Source organism: Sminthopsis crassicaudata, chromosome X (genome assembly GCF_048593235.1).
Source record: "Sminthopsis crassicaudata isolate SCR6 chromosome X, ASM4859323v1, whole genome shotgun sequence".
Classification (NCBI taxonomy): Eukaryota; Metazoa; Chordata; class Mammalia; order Dasyuromorphia; family Dasyuridae; genus Sminthopsis; species Sminthopsis crassicaudata.
Window position 1 is genome coordinate 55057863 of NC_133623.1, and position 17439 is coordinate 55075301.

At 40.8% G+C, this 17439-nt stretch overlaps 1 protein-coding gene across 10 annotated transcripts in view; it reads left to right on the plus strand.

Annotated features, from left to right (window-relative positions):
* TENM1 (teneurin transmembrane protein 1) overlaps positions 1-17439 on the plus strand; it is a 3105198-nt gene that overhangs the window by 2293515 nt on the left and 794244 nt on the right. The window contains exon 1 of one of the 10 annotated variants that reach the window (XM_074277952.1): positions 481-1605. The exons of the other annotated variants lie outside the window; for them this stretch is intronic. The gene's annotated coding sequence lies outside the window, so the exon portion shown is untranslated. Of the gene's footprint in view, positions 1-480; positions 1606-17439 lie in introns of those variants that run through there. 10 annotated transcript variants of the gene reach the window in all.

Below are 17439 nucleotides of genomic sequence, written 5' to 3' on the forward strand. Positions count from 1 at the left end.
TCGCATGCCAGGTCCAGTTGGCAACTTCTCAGCCCTCCTCTGCTTTCCTCCCACCTTGGCCGCCCCGGCGCTCGCTTTTCTACGCTTTGCCCCACTCCTCTAGGCTGGCTACCTGCACGTCTGCCCCTCCTCCTCCTCCTCCTCTTCCTCCTCCTCCTTCTCCCGGTGTCTCAGCTGCGGCTAAAACCTGGAGTCTCCGGGAGGGGCGGGGGGAGCCCGATTCTGGTGGCCGTGGTGCTGTCAAACCGGGCATGCTCAGTAGACGGGGCAGGTTTTTTTTTTGGTGGCGAGTGGCTGAGAAAGATTTTTTGCACCAGCGGCAGCGGCAGCGGCAGCAGCCCGAGCCTCCAGAGCGGCGGCAGCGGCGGCCCCGGCAGCAGCAGCCGCCGCCGCAGCGGCAGCCGCCTCTCAGGCAGCCGCGGCAGCCCCAGCCAGGCGAGCTTCGGCGGAGCTTCCGAGTTCACCTCCCAGTCCCCCAGCCCACAGAGCCCCGGCTCTCCTCCTCTCCCCTCTGCTGTCCTCCTCTCCCCTCTGCTGTCCTCCTCTCCCCTGTGCTCTCCTCCTCTCCCCTCTGCTGTCCTCCTCTCCCCTGTGCTGTCCTCCTCTCCCCTGTGCTCTCCTCCTCTCCCCTGTGCTCTCCTCCTCTCCCCTCTGCTTTCCTCCTCTCCCCTGTGCTCTCCTCCTCTCCCCTGTGCTCTCCTCCTCTCCCCTCTGCTGTCCTCCTCTCCCCTGTGCTTTCCTCCTCTCCCCTCTGCTGTCCTCCTCTCCCCTGTGCTTTCCTCCTCTCCCCTCTGCTGTCCTCCTCTCCCCTGTGCTCTCCTCCTCTCCCCTCTGCTGTCCTCCTCTCCCCTCTGCTGTCCTCCTCTCCCCTCTGCTGTCCTCCTCTCCCCTGTGCTCTCCTCCTCTCCCCTCTGCTCTCCTCCTCTCCCCTCTGCTCTCCTCCTCTCTCCTTTCCTCCGCGCATCCCGTCCTTCTCTCTTTTCTTTCTCCTCTTTCTTCCCTGGCTCCTCTTTTTTCTTTCTTTCACTTGCTTTTCTCCCTTTGCTGTTTTCTCTTCGCTCTCACTCCTCTCTCACGCACACATACTCCACCACATACTCCAATTTTCAGACTTGAGCAGTGTCTGTCTCTCGCGCGCGCACACACGCACACACACACACACGCACACACACACGCACACACACACGGGCACGCGCTCACACACCCGACCGACTGTGACACTTGGAGCTCGAGCGCCTTCCGAGCTGCTGCCGGGAGGAGGAGGAGCGGAGCCGAGAGTGGCGAGAGAAGAGCCCGGCTCTCGCTCTGTGTCCCGTGCCCCAGTCCCAGCCCCTGTCCCAGCCGCTGCCGCGGCCACCGCCGCCCGCTCCTCCCGCCGCTGGGCAGCGCAGGGATGCGGCCAGCCGCGCCGCCGCCTCCGCCTCTTCGGCAGCCGCCGCAGTAATGTGGATTTATAGTCGCTCCTCTGTGGAGGCTGGCCAGTCCCCGACACCGACCTCGGCACAGGCAGAGGCTTCGGCGCCCCGACCGCTGGCCGGGCTGGGCACAGGCCGGCGCCGCTGAGCCCCTGGCAGCGCAGCCCAAACTTGATTTCACACTCGGGAGGTAGGTGCGCTCCTCCCGCGGCCCCGGGGCTCTCCCGCGCTCGCTCCTCGCTCCTCGCTCGCTGGGGGACTGCGGGGAACTTCGCCCCCGGGGCTCGGGCTCGGGGCGTTCCGCCCGCTTCCCCGTGGGAAGGGTGGCGGGAGGGAGGCTCGGAGGGGACCTTCACCCCGGCGCTCCCCAGAGCTCCGCTCGGCTCCGCATTTTCCGCGCTCTCGGCTCGCAGCCCGGAGGGCTGACTGGCGAGCGAGCGAGCGAGAGAGCGAGCGCTCCAACAAGTGGAGCCGGCTCCCGGCTCTGGGGCTCGCTTCACCCAGGGGACGAGCGGGGAGAGGGGAAGAAGCCAGAGTCCCGCTTGGTGGTTGCCCCCGCCATCCCCGGCTTCCAGGCTCTCGCCCTCGCTTGCTTGCTTTCTCTTTCGCTAAGCCTCAACTTTCCGGGGACCAGAGGATCACCAACCGGGGCGCCTTCCCCCAAATCCCACGCACTTTTTTTTTTTTTTTTTAATTTGTGATATATATATATTTTTAGTCCACCTTTGTTTGCCAGAGGCAGGGCTCACCCTTTCCCGGAACCCGAGTCAATGCTGGTACCTGGCACCTTAAGCCTTCCACATTGCCCCCTCGATGGCCGAAAGCGTTCGGCACATCTGTTGAGTGCCCGAGACCCGCTGGATGTAGCCGGGGGAACGTTCCCTAGACTTCGCTCCATCCAGAAAGAAGCGATCTCTGGCTCAGCTTTAGACTGTATCTTTGGGGGAATTTTTTTTTTTTCTTTTAATTTGTTTTTCATCTCCTCCGGGCTGATTTTCCTACTTGTTTGGTAGCTGCCCTCGCTTCTGGGGTGGGGGAGTGCGTTGAACCCGTACAGATTTCCCGTGAGGAGGGGCAGAGAACAGCCTTACAATGGCAAGGGATAGTCTGCGTGTCAGCTCCGAATGTCCGAGTACCGGGACGGGTCGGGAGCGGGCACGCTGCCACTAATCCTTTCCCCTCGGTTGCTTCACCCTGGGTAGATAGCTACCCATTTCTGCTGCAACGCGAAGATGTGGGAGGCAGGTTGTCTCCCGTGTGGACTACGGGTTCTCAGTTTAAGATGTGACTCTTCCTCCCCGTAGCTCCTGAGTGGTGAGTACCGAGCACAGTGAAAAAGACCCGCAGAACGCGGAAGTTCTGGAGGCTCGGGACTGAGATGTAATTCCCCAACCCAAAGCGAATGACCCGGGAGCGCGCTAATAAGGAAAGCTTGCCTAGTGCTGAACGGCTCCCGTTGGTGCTAACTAAAGGTCACGGGCATCTTCCTCGAAAATGATATGCTTTCTCTCGGATTGTAATTAACCAGTCCGACGCGCTACACCCAGAAAGGAAATCGTTGTTTACCTGTTTGGGGAAAACATTGTAAATTGCATCCTGCCTTGTTATTTGGGGAGGGGGGGGGCAGCGGCGAAAATCAGTCTCTATTCCCCGAGCTGAGAAGGACCAAGTCCCTAGAACAGAGCCGTGGCAGGAAGGTTCCACCTAAGCGAGAGAAAGCTCGCGCTGCTAAGGTGAGCCGGAGCCTTCTTTTCGGGTATCACCCTCACCCCGTGGTGTTGGTAGAAATTGTAGTTTATCCCCCTCACTCCCTGCCTTTGGCTGGCATGAAAACAACTTTCCTAAAGCCATAAGTAAGCTACTAAAGGGAATAAATTGGGGGGGGGCAGTCGGGGATGGGGAGATTGAATAGCTTAGAGTCAGTAAGGGAGATTTTGGGAGACGTTTCAGAAGTTGCTATTTTAAAGCTTTATTTATTCATTTGAGAGCTAGACGCTAGCCTCTCTGTACATCCCAATGGTGGAGGGACTTTTTCATAGATAATGGATGCATTTGAAATAATGTTCAGATAATTTCTCAAATTAGTCCATATTGTAAGCAGGGTTTAAGTTTCTTTGCTCCCTTGAGTGTTTTTTTTTTTTTTTTTTTTTTTTTTAAGTACAGGTGTTCCTTGAAAATATCTCTTCAGAATCATTGTAATATATTTTTTTTCTCTCCCTTTTTAAGAGGGGAAATGCATGGGGACAAAGGGGTGGAGAGAAGGATTCAGGTGTGAGTGAAAACTGACAAAAGAAAGAAATATATCCAAAGGTCTAGATGAAAAATGGCTTCTGTGAACGGTAGGATGTTGCAATTCAACCATTATATGTCGGGAGTACAGTGAAGTGTGCTTAGCTTTACCATCCCAGTTATCTTACCTTTTAGATGCTCTTTCCACAAAGATTTGGCCTGAAACTCATTAACAATCTACCATTCATGTTGAATTTACTGTAAATTACTTTCATTTGTGAAACTGCACAATTTACTCTTGGTTATGTTGGTGGTGATAGGAGAAGGTTAGAGGAAATTAAAGCTCTTGCCTTGGTCTTTAAAGCGTCTAAGCAGTAAGTAGACTCGGAATTTATTGCAAAAAAAAAAAAAAATCAAACTTCATTCCATATTAGTGATAATGCAGTGATAACATGCATGCTTTTTGCTCTAAAGCTTTCTGACAACTTCATTGCCTACAGATTTAAATGCTGTTTACAAGTGGTCAATATGGATTATAATGGTATGGTTATATTTAGTTTGCTAGCAATCCCTTTATAGGTCTTCGTAACCCAATTCTTTTTTTTTTTTTTTTTAATCTGGATTCTCTGAGCCATGTGTATATGTGTAATATATCACCTAATAGTTTTTTAGGGAAAAATCATAGGAAAAATAATTTCTCCAAGTATCTACTTCAGAATGTCCACAAAACTGTAAGCATAATTGCATAATTTTACAGATGATGTTCAGTATCTAAAGATACCTGCCTTTGGATACTAAACGTCATCTGTAAAATACGAATGACAGTGCTCTTACAATTTCATATAGCCAACTCATTAGCAATTCCAACTTCAACAGTCATAATGTATTATTAAATAAACAGCCTTTCCTCCCATTTACCTCCATAGAAGGTCTCTAATGTGTTGTTAGGAAAACAACAGGCAGTTCAGATGGGGAAAAAAATATTGTCAGAGATGCTAGCTGTTCTGGTCAGCAATGTACACATCTAGGGATGTAGTGACTGATTTAAAACAGAACTGGAAGATAGAGTTTCAGCCCAATGAAGTCCCCAATGACTTGCTTTTATTCATCTGTGATTTGTAATTGTTGTACTTGATAATTATTTTAATGGGGGTGGGGATAGATGCTTGTTTTCTCCTTTAAAGATGAAATTAGTATCAGTAAATCTGGTTTAAATTTCTTTTCTACTCTTATTTTTATTGATTGTTAGACCTGAGGGAAGTGAGAATCAGAATCAGTTAGAATCTTCTTTATTCCTAGCAGCCTCAATGGCAAACCGTGGTAACTTAAATAGAGAACATTCTGTTGTGACTCTGTATGCTGTTTGGACCTTTTTTTTTTCCTAAAATGCCATTAAAAATCATAACATATATCTGGATTTTTAAACTGGGAACCACAGGTACACCCTCTGCAAGATGTTCAAGGATAGGTTTCAGGAAATCCATTAACTCAGATGGGAAAAAAAAAAAAAAAAGCCTTTCCCCCCCCCCCCCCCACAACCCTTGAACTGAAATCCAGCATTTCCTCTGATTATTTAAAAACAGTATTCCAAGGAGAAGTCATAGGCTTCACCAGATTGCCAAAGGGGGTCAGTGACATACACAGAAAAAAAATTAAAATGCTTGCTCCAGAGCAATCCAATGTGGTCACTAACATTTTGAACCTTGCCCAAAAAAAGAGATCTCTAGTTTTTTTTTTTTTTTTTTTTTGGGGGGGGGGAGAAGCAATACTATATATACTCTGATTCTTTATAATAAAATACAATCTTCATTCTAGGGGCATTCATAGCATTTCTGCTCCCAGTCTAACCAAAGTAGATAGAATCATAAAGTATTTTAACAGTTGATTTATTGGACTGCGTGCTACTAAAAATAGCATCTCACAGTCCTATAAATCAAGTCTATTAAAATCTTATGTAACTTCAGGGTCTCATTTCTAGAAATGGAGGTATCATTTTGGCTACCTTACAGCATTGGTTTTTAACCATTAGTCATTATTTCACTTCCTGTCCAAGCCTTCACTTTAGGTAAACAATGGCATATGGTAAAATGTGCAGATCTGCCAACTAACCACTACCTTTTGGGTTTTGTTCCAAATGTGAGGTAATGATTCTGAAGTACAGGCGGTTGGTTTTTCTTCCCCCAACTTCATGAAATGAAAAAAAAAAAAAAAAAACAAGCAAACTATACGGCGGCTCACACACACACACATCACATACACATCACATACACACACACATACACACACACACACACACACACACACACACACACACACATCTCCTTTAATATTAAGCATAACTCTCATCCTGAGCTCTCACTTCTGTGTTTTTGGTAGGTATATGCCAGGACCGATTCTGTTACTGCAAATACAGGACTCCTAAAATGTGTGAAGTAGCCATCCCCTGGTCCAGATGTGTGGCCGTAGGCAAATCAAAACCCCATCCTGACTGGCTAAAATTTTAACCTCCCGACCTGATGTTTTGTGTCATTTGACACAGCTGATGAGACTTACAAACCAACAAACCACTGCTATTACTGCCAACAAAACCCTTTGATTTTAAAATTTAGAATCCATTAAGTTATCTTTACTTAGTAGTTAGATTTTATTCTGTATGCATCTAGAATTAGAGAACAGTGATGGTATAAATCTTCTACCCCATCCACGATAATCTCCTGCTTGGCTATCTACTCACCTCCATCATGGATCCTCATGGCACAAAAATCCTAACCTCTATTTCTTAGTTCCTCTGTAAGAGAATTTGTTAGCAGATTTCTAAGGAACTGGAAGGAATCCTCTATGTGTTAACTTCTCATTTTGTCCTATGCCATATTTCCCAGAAGCCCTTGTTCTACTTCCATGGAAATTAGATGGGACAAATGGAAGTCAATAATTCAGTATGAGAATCACATTTTTTATTTGATTTAAAAACAGCTATTTGTTGGGTGATACATGATTTATTAGGTAATAATTAAGGGCTAGAAGTAAGGACAGAAACTAGACTTGTGATTTCATTGGCCTGTCCCTCTCCCAGTATAGGTCAGTATCTTCTCTGCAACTCAAAGGTTAAGTGATTTGCTCCAGATCACACAGCCAGAATGAATCAGAGGTGAGATTTGAATCCAGCTCTTGCTGGCTTCAAAGTCACCTTTCCAAAATAAGTACAGATCCCTCATTTTCCTGAAGGACTTTGTCAATATACCAACATTTTTACTTTTCTCAAGCAATTTGTCATAAATAATCCTTGACATTTCATATATGTGCATCTCTACAACTCTCTAAAGATGATCCCATCTGTAAAATAATTCTCTAACGACAAAGATGCTAGAAAAAAAATGTTCCTTCAAATAATGATTTAGCATATTTTGAAAAGTAGAGTTATGGATAAAGCAAAAATACAATATAAATGGCATTTGAATTTTCCCAAAGGATTTGGTTCTTCTTCCTTATCAAATGTAAAACCAATTTTATTAACATGTCCATATCTCACTTAAAAAAATTATCATTGTACAGACCAAATGGATTTGAGTACATTTATTTGAAATCGGAAAAAGTCATTTTTACCAGTTACCATAAAGCATACTGATTGTTTTAATTTCAATTGACAAAGTTGTCAGTTGATAAGTAGTCAACAATGAGGAAATTGCCTTTTAATGTTGCTCATATTCTGTTGTAACATTTTTGTGGCTGATTACGACTTATGAAATTGAATTTTGGAATCACAAAGTCTATATGAGCTGAATTGCAATTCATGCTAAGCTTTTTGGAGTAGCAGTTATAGGTCATGAGAAACTAAATTATTCTGTGTATTTATAGCCGTGAATGCAATCTCACATCGTGGCTTAGAGAGAGTGATTACTATCAATTACGATTTTTGCTCTATTTTGAGACTGTTTTGATTATATATTAACAATGACAACCCTAACAAATTCATGTAATGTGTTACTATTTCTAGAAAGCTACTAACTCATTTACTTAGAAGGGGGAATAATGAGGAGGGGGATTAAAGTAAAATAAAAATGGATTTGCATTATTTAATTTTGAAGGTGACCAACATTCCAAAATATAAAACAAAGCCTAAAACGCGATTGTGGATGGTCAAATGAATCGGTGAGTACATTTCATGTGGCAATAATGGTTTTCAGTCTTGGAAATGATTAGAAAAACATTATCTAGTAGTCAGATATTGAGTTTTAATATATTCTGTTTGTAAACAATTTTTTGACTGTCATAACATCCAGATAAGAAGTGAAAATTTCATCTGAATGATGTCAAATATCCAGATGATTAAAGTGTTCAATCCAGATGTTTAGTCATCAAGGAGACATAACCCTAGTTTCCACTTGGATATTGCCCTAACTTTACTTTTGAAATCCTTTGATGCTCCAGTGAAAGGTACTGTATCTCTTTGTTGTGCTAACGTCTGGTCAAGTCATCCTTGTAACAATGTACCAGAACCCAGTCCTTTCTGTTGTTAGATAACAATGGAAATCTTGTTTATTTTCATGAGTAAAAGTAAGGGGGGACATTGGAGGTGGGGAGTCATTGTTCATAACTGAGATGAAAAGCTGATTACCGGTTGAGGTCAGGGACAAAGTTGCCCAGTTGTCTGATTTTTCATTATTGTTTGAGTGTAATTGTATGTATTCTTCCTAATACTTGTATCTAATTTAGACACCTGTCAAAGCAAATGTGCCAGATTAGCTGGACTCTTGGCTTATTGGCCATATTACTGCCTATATCCCAGCTGCATATATTTTAAGAAAACTCATCAGTTGTTCACTGAAATTACACAATGATTCTGCAGATGGCACATCTCAGTAATCCAGGTTTTTTTCAGGTACATTTAAAATTAAATGTCCTAAGAGATGATTAATTCAGGAAAGTTATTGATAATGAACTCATCTTATTCTACACATCCTTTGCACCCATGATGATGCCTTATTAAAGGTGTCTCAATCCTGCTAATTGACACCTGTGTTTAAATATAGAGGTGTATAAATACACCACAGCTACGAGCTAAGCTTTAAATGCAGAATATATTTGAAATTGAGTGAATTCCTATCAACAAAATGTTTATCACCATTATCAGTGTTTACTCTGAGCATTACTCCTTATGTTTTAATGATATATCGACAACTGTTCTGTTAAATTGTTAACAGGAGATAGCTGTATAAAAGTTCCTTTACTAACTCACAAATGGGAGAAAAAAATACAATCCTGACCCCTAAGGGCCATTTCTCAAAAAGGCTAGAAAGTATTTTATCATGAATTTTGCAGACATTGTTTACGTGAAATTCCAGATGAGCATTTTTGCAGTGTATGAATGATTTTTATTTGAATGATTAAATAATTGTTTTCTATAAAAAACCAATAAGAAAAGTGCAAAATTAGTAAACTAAATGCATTTTCCTCCTAGGAAGATAGTATTCCATGAAGTGACTACCAAAGGATGATGGGCCATGGGGTGGTCAGACTCCTGACCTGCCACTGGCATAGCCTTCAAGAGTCAGAATCCTCCCACACGTACCACGATGAGGCAGCAGAGAAGACTTTAAAGGAAGATTATTTCTTTCCATTAGGTCATCTGTCCAGAGTAGAACAACATGTTGTAGACCAACTAGACCAAATCTTTAGGACAAGCAAACACTGGCAGAGCAATTTAGAGCCTTTGTGGAAATTATCCTGCTCTGAATCTGATTGATTTTTCATACACTGTAATAGGAAGCATTTTGATATTCTTTGGGGGGAGGGTAATGCCTCTTTTCAAATATATTGCTAGAATTTGTAATTCTTCATTACAAATATATTCTGATCATGTGTTCAGACTTCACATTTATTTAGCCCAGGAAATTGGTGGGACACTATTTATTTTTGGGTGAAAATCCATGAAGTGTTAACATCAGGGTGCTATATCTTTTTCATTGTTTTGTTCTTTTTCCCTATTTGAGATATTTTCTTGTTGAAACATTGGACAACTTGTGAAAGTGAGGTAATTTGCATGTAAACAATTAGAATTCAGTGCAAGGGAAATTATTTTAAGGGCAATTTAACACAGGAGGGTGAAATTTTTAGAATATACTTCTGTAAAACATTCAATAAAACATGCTTAAGAAAATGTGTTTAACAATAATAGACTCAGTGAGAGAACTTCCAGCCCCTGACATTTGGTTTAATGCCCTGGGACAAGCCTCATTTAAAAGAAGAAAAGTTAAGGTTTACACAGGGCCCGGCAATAATTGAAGCTCACAGTGCTGTTTCCACATGCTCCAAGTGGCATCTTCTGACACTGGAAGCCCCAATGAAACATAGCTTATTACGTAGATAAATATATGCATTGGATCAAATAATCAGGACTCCCCAACCATGGTTCCCATGGAGTAAAATCACAGAGCGGGTTCTGAGAAATTAGTACTAGGTAACTACTAACCCTCTTCCTGATGAAGGTGTCAAACATTAATTTCTTTGCTTTTATGTTTATGATCTAATGATATCCATGTTTTTTTTTTTTTTTTTTTTTTTTTTGCTGACATGAATTGATATCTTAGGATATTGCTCTTAGGGTGTAAATTTTTAGGTCAGCTGACTCAATTACATTTCCTTCCACCCCAATGTGGCAGATGGGGCAACTTAAACCTAGAGATGTAAAAGGAAGGACATGCCTACGGTCACCCAGTTAAAACATAGCAGGTCTGAAGCTGGATCCCACAGCCCGGATTTCCCGATGCCCATGTTCTTACCACTACGTCATGTTGCCTATGTACATTCATATCATTTTCTTTTAAAAATATTTTTATTAAAACTCTTTTGTTTTTATTGCCTTTGTTTTCAAATATACCCCTCACTCATCTCCACCTCACCAGCTTTCCTTTTTATCAACGATTAAAAAAAGGTAACAAAAAGGGGAAAATTCAGCAAAACAAATTTGTTAATTGAACGTTGAACATTGCAGTGCTCCATATGCAAAGGTAGCACACCTCTGCAAAGAAAGGAGAGAAATCATATTCTTTTATCTTTTCCATTAGACCAGATTCAGTCCTTAGAATTTACTTTGCTCGGTTTGGGATCTTTGTTGTTATTTCCATTTATATTGTTCTCACATTTATAATGTTCTCAAATTGTTTTCCTCTTTGCTTACTTCACTCTGAATCAGTTGGCATAATTCTAGCTATGCCTCTTTGAATATTTAATATTCATCATGTCTTATGCTCTGATGATATCCAATATTATCAATATTCAATATCAATCTACTATAACTCGTTTATCCATTCCGCATTTGATGGACGTCTTCTTTATTTCTAGTTCTTTGCTATCACAAAAAGGCTGCTCTGAATATTCTGACGTGCATGATGAGACCTTTCTTTGGTCTTTGACCTTCTTGGGGTTGGTGCCTATCAGTGGGATCTCTGGGCCAAAAGGTATGGACACTTAGTCATTTTCTTTTGCATCCTTCCAAAATGCTTTCCAGAATGGACCAATTCCCAATTCTTTTCAACAGTGTCTTGTCTGCTTGTCTTTCCACAACCCTTCTGACACTATCATCGTCTTTTGTTATACATTTGTGGCTTTTCAAAGTAGTGCCATGTTCAACACAAATGCTGCCATGTTTGATTATTCTTTTAAAGGGACAAGTAGAAGTGATTAGGCTAAATGATCCAAATTATGTAATGAGCCTACTGAGTCAAGGTCTGAAAAAAAATTTAAAATCTTCTGTACTAAGCCATGCTTTTACTCAGCTGAGAACCAATAAAAGCTAAGTTTATTCTCTAAAAATATGAGCAGGGAGTTCATAGGAGATTAAGGGAAGCTAAGGCCATTTTCATGTAGCTCTAGCAAAATGCTGGTGATTTACCTTGTATAAAATAGAAGTGATTGCCCACTATATTTCCTCATGTCATGTAGTAAAAACAATTAAGTGAAGTTAGACTATAGATTACTTGGCTATTCAGCCACAGTCACCTCTAATGGAAAAGAAGAAAAATAGCCTTGACAAGTTTTGGCAGGTCTGATCATTAGGAATGCTCGTGTTGCCAGAAGGTAGCTGCAGCCAAGAATGGGATCTTGTAAGCTCTTTAGATGCAAGGAAGGGAAGGACATTGTGGGGTTCAGTAGCTTTTGTCTTCTGAGAACACTGATCTTCCTCATTGGGATTAGCATGGTGGTTCTCTCGCAAACTCTTTCTGAGTGAATAACTCCTTGGAAAAATACTAAGAGGGGATCTAGTGGCCTAATCATTTATCAGACTTATATTCTAATAGTCCAACGTCCATTCCCTGAGATATAAGTGAAAAGATTTCATTAGGGAAATGAAGCATACCTGTCATGGCAAAGACCCACTATAGAGACATTCATATAGGTGTAGGAGTAATAAGAAAGGTATCATTACATTTCATTTGAAATGAAGCAAGCAAAACTTTTTTCACACTTCCCAAAAATCCTAGACTTAGGCCATCTAGAACATTAAATATCCAGTTAAGAAAGCTGGGTTGATTTTTTTTTTCTCATAAAAATAGATTTTGAACTGGAAGGGACCTCAGAAGCCATCTAATCTAACCCCTTCATTTTACAGAGAAGGAAACTGAGGGCCAGCGAGAGAAAGTAATGGGACTTGTCCAAGGTCGTACAAACTATAAGCATCTTTGACAATATTTAATCACGGGTCTCCTATCTAGAGAGCCATTGTGCTTACTTCTGCCCTATGCATCCTTGCAGGTAACTGGGAAGAGGGCAGAGAAGAAAACTCTCATTTCAATAAGCCCTTTACCTCCCACTAAGCTGTGGCTTTCACCATGGCAAAATGCTGCACATAGGCCAATTTACTTTTTAAAGAGTTTTTGCTAACAAGCTGATGGGTATGAAGCCAATTTTCACAGAAGCAAGAAATATTCCTGGTCATTGGGCTCCAAGTACTTTGTCAAATGCTTTCCTTTGAAAGCTTTTGACTGACTTAGTCTTGGAAGGGAACCACATATCTTTCCTTAGGATTTTTTCCCCTATGAAAAATCTGTATCAGTCAATTAGATGGCAACTAATCAAGGGCAGAGATTCCATTTGTGAATGATTTACATATAGAATATTGGGTACAAAAATAGTTAGCAACACTATGATGTCCTAATAGCATTATGAGATCATTTTGGTGAGCTTACTCAAAGGTGATGATTTCCAAATTAACCCATCTTTTAACCTGATTTCAGGTCATGTCCTTTGTCATAATTCACTATATGGAAAGTCTTACGCCCCTCTGGATGAAATATTGTCCCATATGTAAAAATAGATATGGAGAGAAACCAATTAATTAAAGGCAGAAGGTTAATTGAAGCACCAACCATAAAGTGTTAGACCATTAGTGTCTTAAATTTTTTTATCCATTTTTCACTTTCGTGTCATTTCAATACACTGTGATACCTAAATAGCAGCCTTGGAGATTTCCTTAAGTTTACATTTTAAAGAATATGTGATCTGGAAGAAAAGACATGATAAATAGAAAGTCAGTCCTGGAGTCAGCAGCCTTTGATGCGAAAGCTGCTTCTAACAGTACTTAACTTGGTTACCATGGACAAGTCCCTCAACTTTTCAGTTATCCTTTACTACTTTTTAAGGCTATAGAGTACAGATGAATTATTGATATGCAATGGTAGAAGTAACTTACAGGGAGCCAATGAATTCCCTCTGTCAATGACACTACAAATCTGGGACACACACACGCACACACACACTCCTGGGCCCCCATCACATACCTTCTCCAAAAATTTAAAACACACTAAATGCTATAGGTCAACATGGATTATTAGTTATAAAAGCTAGGATATGTATTATTTTTCTTGAAAAGATACTCTGATACTAGTCATAACAATGAATATGTGACAATAAAATTATATATGTGTGTATACATTATATATATATGTGTGTATATGCACATGTACATGCATACATATATATATATATATATATATATATATATATTTATATCGCAAGTAGAGTAGGAACATGTATCAATTAATTGTAGGCTTGGGAAGGAATTTGTTTCAATTCTTATCAAGGAAAGCTTTGAAAAATAAATGAGAATTTGGCTATGGAAATAGTAGGCCCCTGGGCTTACAAAGAGGGAAATTCCCTTTTGGGGAATTAGTTCTCTATACCAGTGAAATCACAGCTCTTTTACCCCTTGACCTTTTATGAAAGAAAATTGCCCTCTCTTTCAATTAGCAGCTCTTTTAAAAAAATGTAAAATTCTTAAGACCCAACCACAATTCCAGAAAGATCCTTGTAACTTTTGTGTCAACATTATAACAGTTTGGGCTGGGAAGTGGGTTATTTTTATTGTTCCCCTAAGTAACACAGCAGTGTTGGGTCTGAGGAGAGTAAGTAAAATTACAATTATTTATAAGGATGCCTTTTTTGAAGATAAATCTTTTTACACTGGGTCAACAAAGTTAGGGATCCCTCCAGTCAAGAAATAGTGCCCTGTCTACAATTCTCAGTTGGGAAGTGAACACGATAGTTGTCAGTGGACACAGTGTTAAAATGGCCAAATCATTTCAGTAGAAAAAACAGTCAAAACATTTGTTGGGCATCATATGCATAAGACACAGAATATCTATTAGCAATCAGTATCTAAGGTATTCCATCTGCAGACAATGTTTTTCAATATAGTCTATATGTGCCCATTACTTCTCTGTCAAGCAAAAATTTTTTTATTAAAACTTTTTTATTAACAAAGCATACGCATGGGTAATTTTTCCAACACTGACCCTTGTCAAGGAAATTTTTCTTTTTTAAATCCCTAGGCTTTCAGAAAGTTTGTGGCAGTTTCTACCATATAGCCACTAAGTTGAGTCCTATGACTTGGAAACTTAGAGCCAATAAAAATATTTACAAATGGTGTGGGAGTGGCAGCTTTCCACTAGAAACATTTTTTTCCCTTCCACAATAATAGAACAAATGTTTCAATTTTGTGAACCTTAGCTGGCACCATGAATGTTTATGGCAGAAATGAATGTTGGAATTGGTGAGATAACTCCATGTAAAACATGCTGTTGACACGATTTAAAAAAAAAATGGTAATGTAGATGGCACCCTACTGGGAAATTTATTTAAGCAATGTGTTTACTATTGCATTTAAATCTGGTTGACCAGAATGCTTAAGGATTAGAAAATTGGGGCTAATTGAATTTTCTAGTTTATTCATTCAGCAAGCTTTTTAAATCATAACATCATAGATGTAGAAATTTGAAGGGGTTCAAATATTCCACACATCTATTTATTTATTTTTTGCTGAGGCAATGAGGATAAGTGACTAGCGCTGGGTCACACGACTAGGAAGCATTAAGTATCTCAGGCCACATTTGAACTCAGGACCTCCTGATTTCCAGGCCAGCACTCTATCCACTCAAGTCCAATATCCTTTCTGCTATATCCTATTGCCTAATTAACTAAAGATTAACTAGAAAACCTCCTTTGGTTTCAACCTTTATTAAAGAAAATCCTTGAAAATTTTTTTTTACTTAGGATTAGCATAAGGCAAACATAATTACATCTTTTTTGATCAATGAGAGTCTAACTTTGGCTCAGGGTCGTCTTTTTGAATGTGTTAGTGTTTGTGTGAATATGTGGTGAGCTTAGGATAGTACCAAGAAGTTACTCTAGTTTCAGTTTAGTTCAGTGATAAAGAACATATTTTCTTATGATTTATTTCCATCTCTTAAAAGTAGAAAGAGGATAGAAAATTAGCTGATGGTTCTAATTGGCATCCAGTTAAGGGGAATTTGTATCATACTGGTATTTTAAAATGCATTGTAGTGGTCCAGGAAGTTCATTTTGTCACTCAGCCAATAGTAGAGACTTAAAGGATGATCATGGTCTTGCAAAAGATCATATTAATCTAGAAATGCTATTAGATCTTAGTAAAGTATTAAAGACAGGTTAAAAGGCTTGTTTCAGGGAGGGACAGCAAAGGAGAGGGAACAAACAAAAATCTTCAGGAGTAAGAATATTAACTTTACCACTTAAAGGATTTCCTTTGGGGGAATTGTGAATTTATTCACTAGGAATGTTAATTTTCAAACTCTCATACTCCTATAGGAATTAAATATTTGGGGAATGGTGGGAGAAAGGAGAATGCAAATACTGACAAGCAAAAGTGAAAGAATGGTTCAGAGGTTGCAGTAACCTATTGAAGCTAAGAAGATTGCCTAACCCTAAAGGAAATGAAAGCAAAAGAATTTGAGTTTAAGAGAGGGCTCCATTGTTTATTAGAAGTAGCAGTAGATGTAGAATAAAGAGCACTGAACACAGACAGAGAATTGTCCTTCACTCCTGATCCTGCTGCTCTTCAGTCGATTCGGTGTCTGACTCTCTGTGATCCCATGTGGGATTTTCTTGGCAGAGATAGTGAAGTGATTTGCCATTTCCTTTCAGCTCATTTTACAGATGAGGAAACTGAGGCAAACAGGGTAGAGTGACTTGCTCACGGCTACTAAATGTCTGAGGCCACATTTGAACTCAGGCCTTCTTGACTCCAGGCCCAGGGCTCTATCCACTACAGCACCACCTACCTGACTTCTATCTCTGCTACTAATTAGTTGCAGCTCTTTAGATAAGTCCCTCCCTCTCTCTGAACCTCAGTTGTCTCTTCTGTGAAAAGATAGCAGAATTACATATTAAGTCAAATTTCAACCAGCTCTCAACATCCTGTGATTCTAAGTAATCAATCAACTGAATTGCAGCAATAATTCAAGAAGGGCCAGGTTGTTCTCTTGTGCCAATTAATTCAAGTCAACCAAATTTGATGTTTTAATTGGATTAAACACACATGCACAAATCTTTTTGCTCTGTGCAAAAAAAGCACTGGTTGTTTATAGAGCCCACTTAAAGCATAGTGCTTAAAAATAACTGCAAAGCAGATGTTTTGTAGGAACAACTTGGTAAGTTAAGTAAAAAGAAGTGCTTTAAAAAAATTAAATTGATCAGCTTGATATGGCAGCTGGAAAAGTTCAGATGATTTTAAGAGAGGGAAAGTAACCAGAAGTGTGGAGGCGATGGTCCTCAGACCACTGCTAGGATACTCTGCCCTCTTCTGGGTACCACCTTTGAAGAAGGATATTGACAAGTTGGAGTTTCCTGAAGAGGACAGTCTGGTCTGGGTGGTGAAATATAACAGGTTTATGCTATGTGAGGAGCAAATGGAAAAATGGCGATTGGGTAGCCGAGTGAAGATTCAAGGAAACAGGATAGCTATCTCCGAGTGTTTGAAAGTGTGTCCCAGGGAAAAGAGACTAGGCTCATCCTCTTGGACTCCAGAGGGAAGAAACAGGAGCAATGGGAAGAAATTGTCGAGGGGAAGTTTTAGGCTTGAACAGTTTCCTAACAATTAAAGCTATCTAAAAGGCATGATGGGGCTATTTGGAGAACTTCCCTTCATTAGAGCTTTGCAAGTGATAGCTGGATGGCTATTTGTTGGGTGTCTTATAGAGGAGACTTTCCATCAAGAATAGGTTGTACTAAGATAGCCTCCTGGGTGTCTTCCAATTGATATTCTGTAGTTCTAAGCCAGTACTTCTCTATTCCCCAAAACTGGTTGGAAGAGATCTCTGGTTGCTTTCTGCTAGTGACCTCTCACCTTGAGTTCAGTAGTTTTGGAACTAATGCTTGGTGAAAAGTAGCAAGTTTGTGCTGCTGTCAATCAATCCAGTTTTCTGTCAGCCTCTGGAATGACGACGGTACTTTTCTTCCTTTGGCAAAGTGGCTGCTCAAGGTC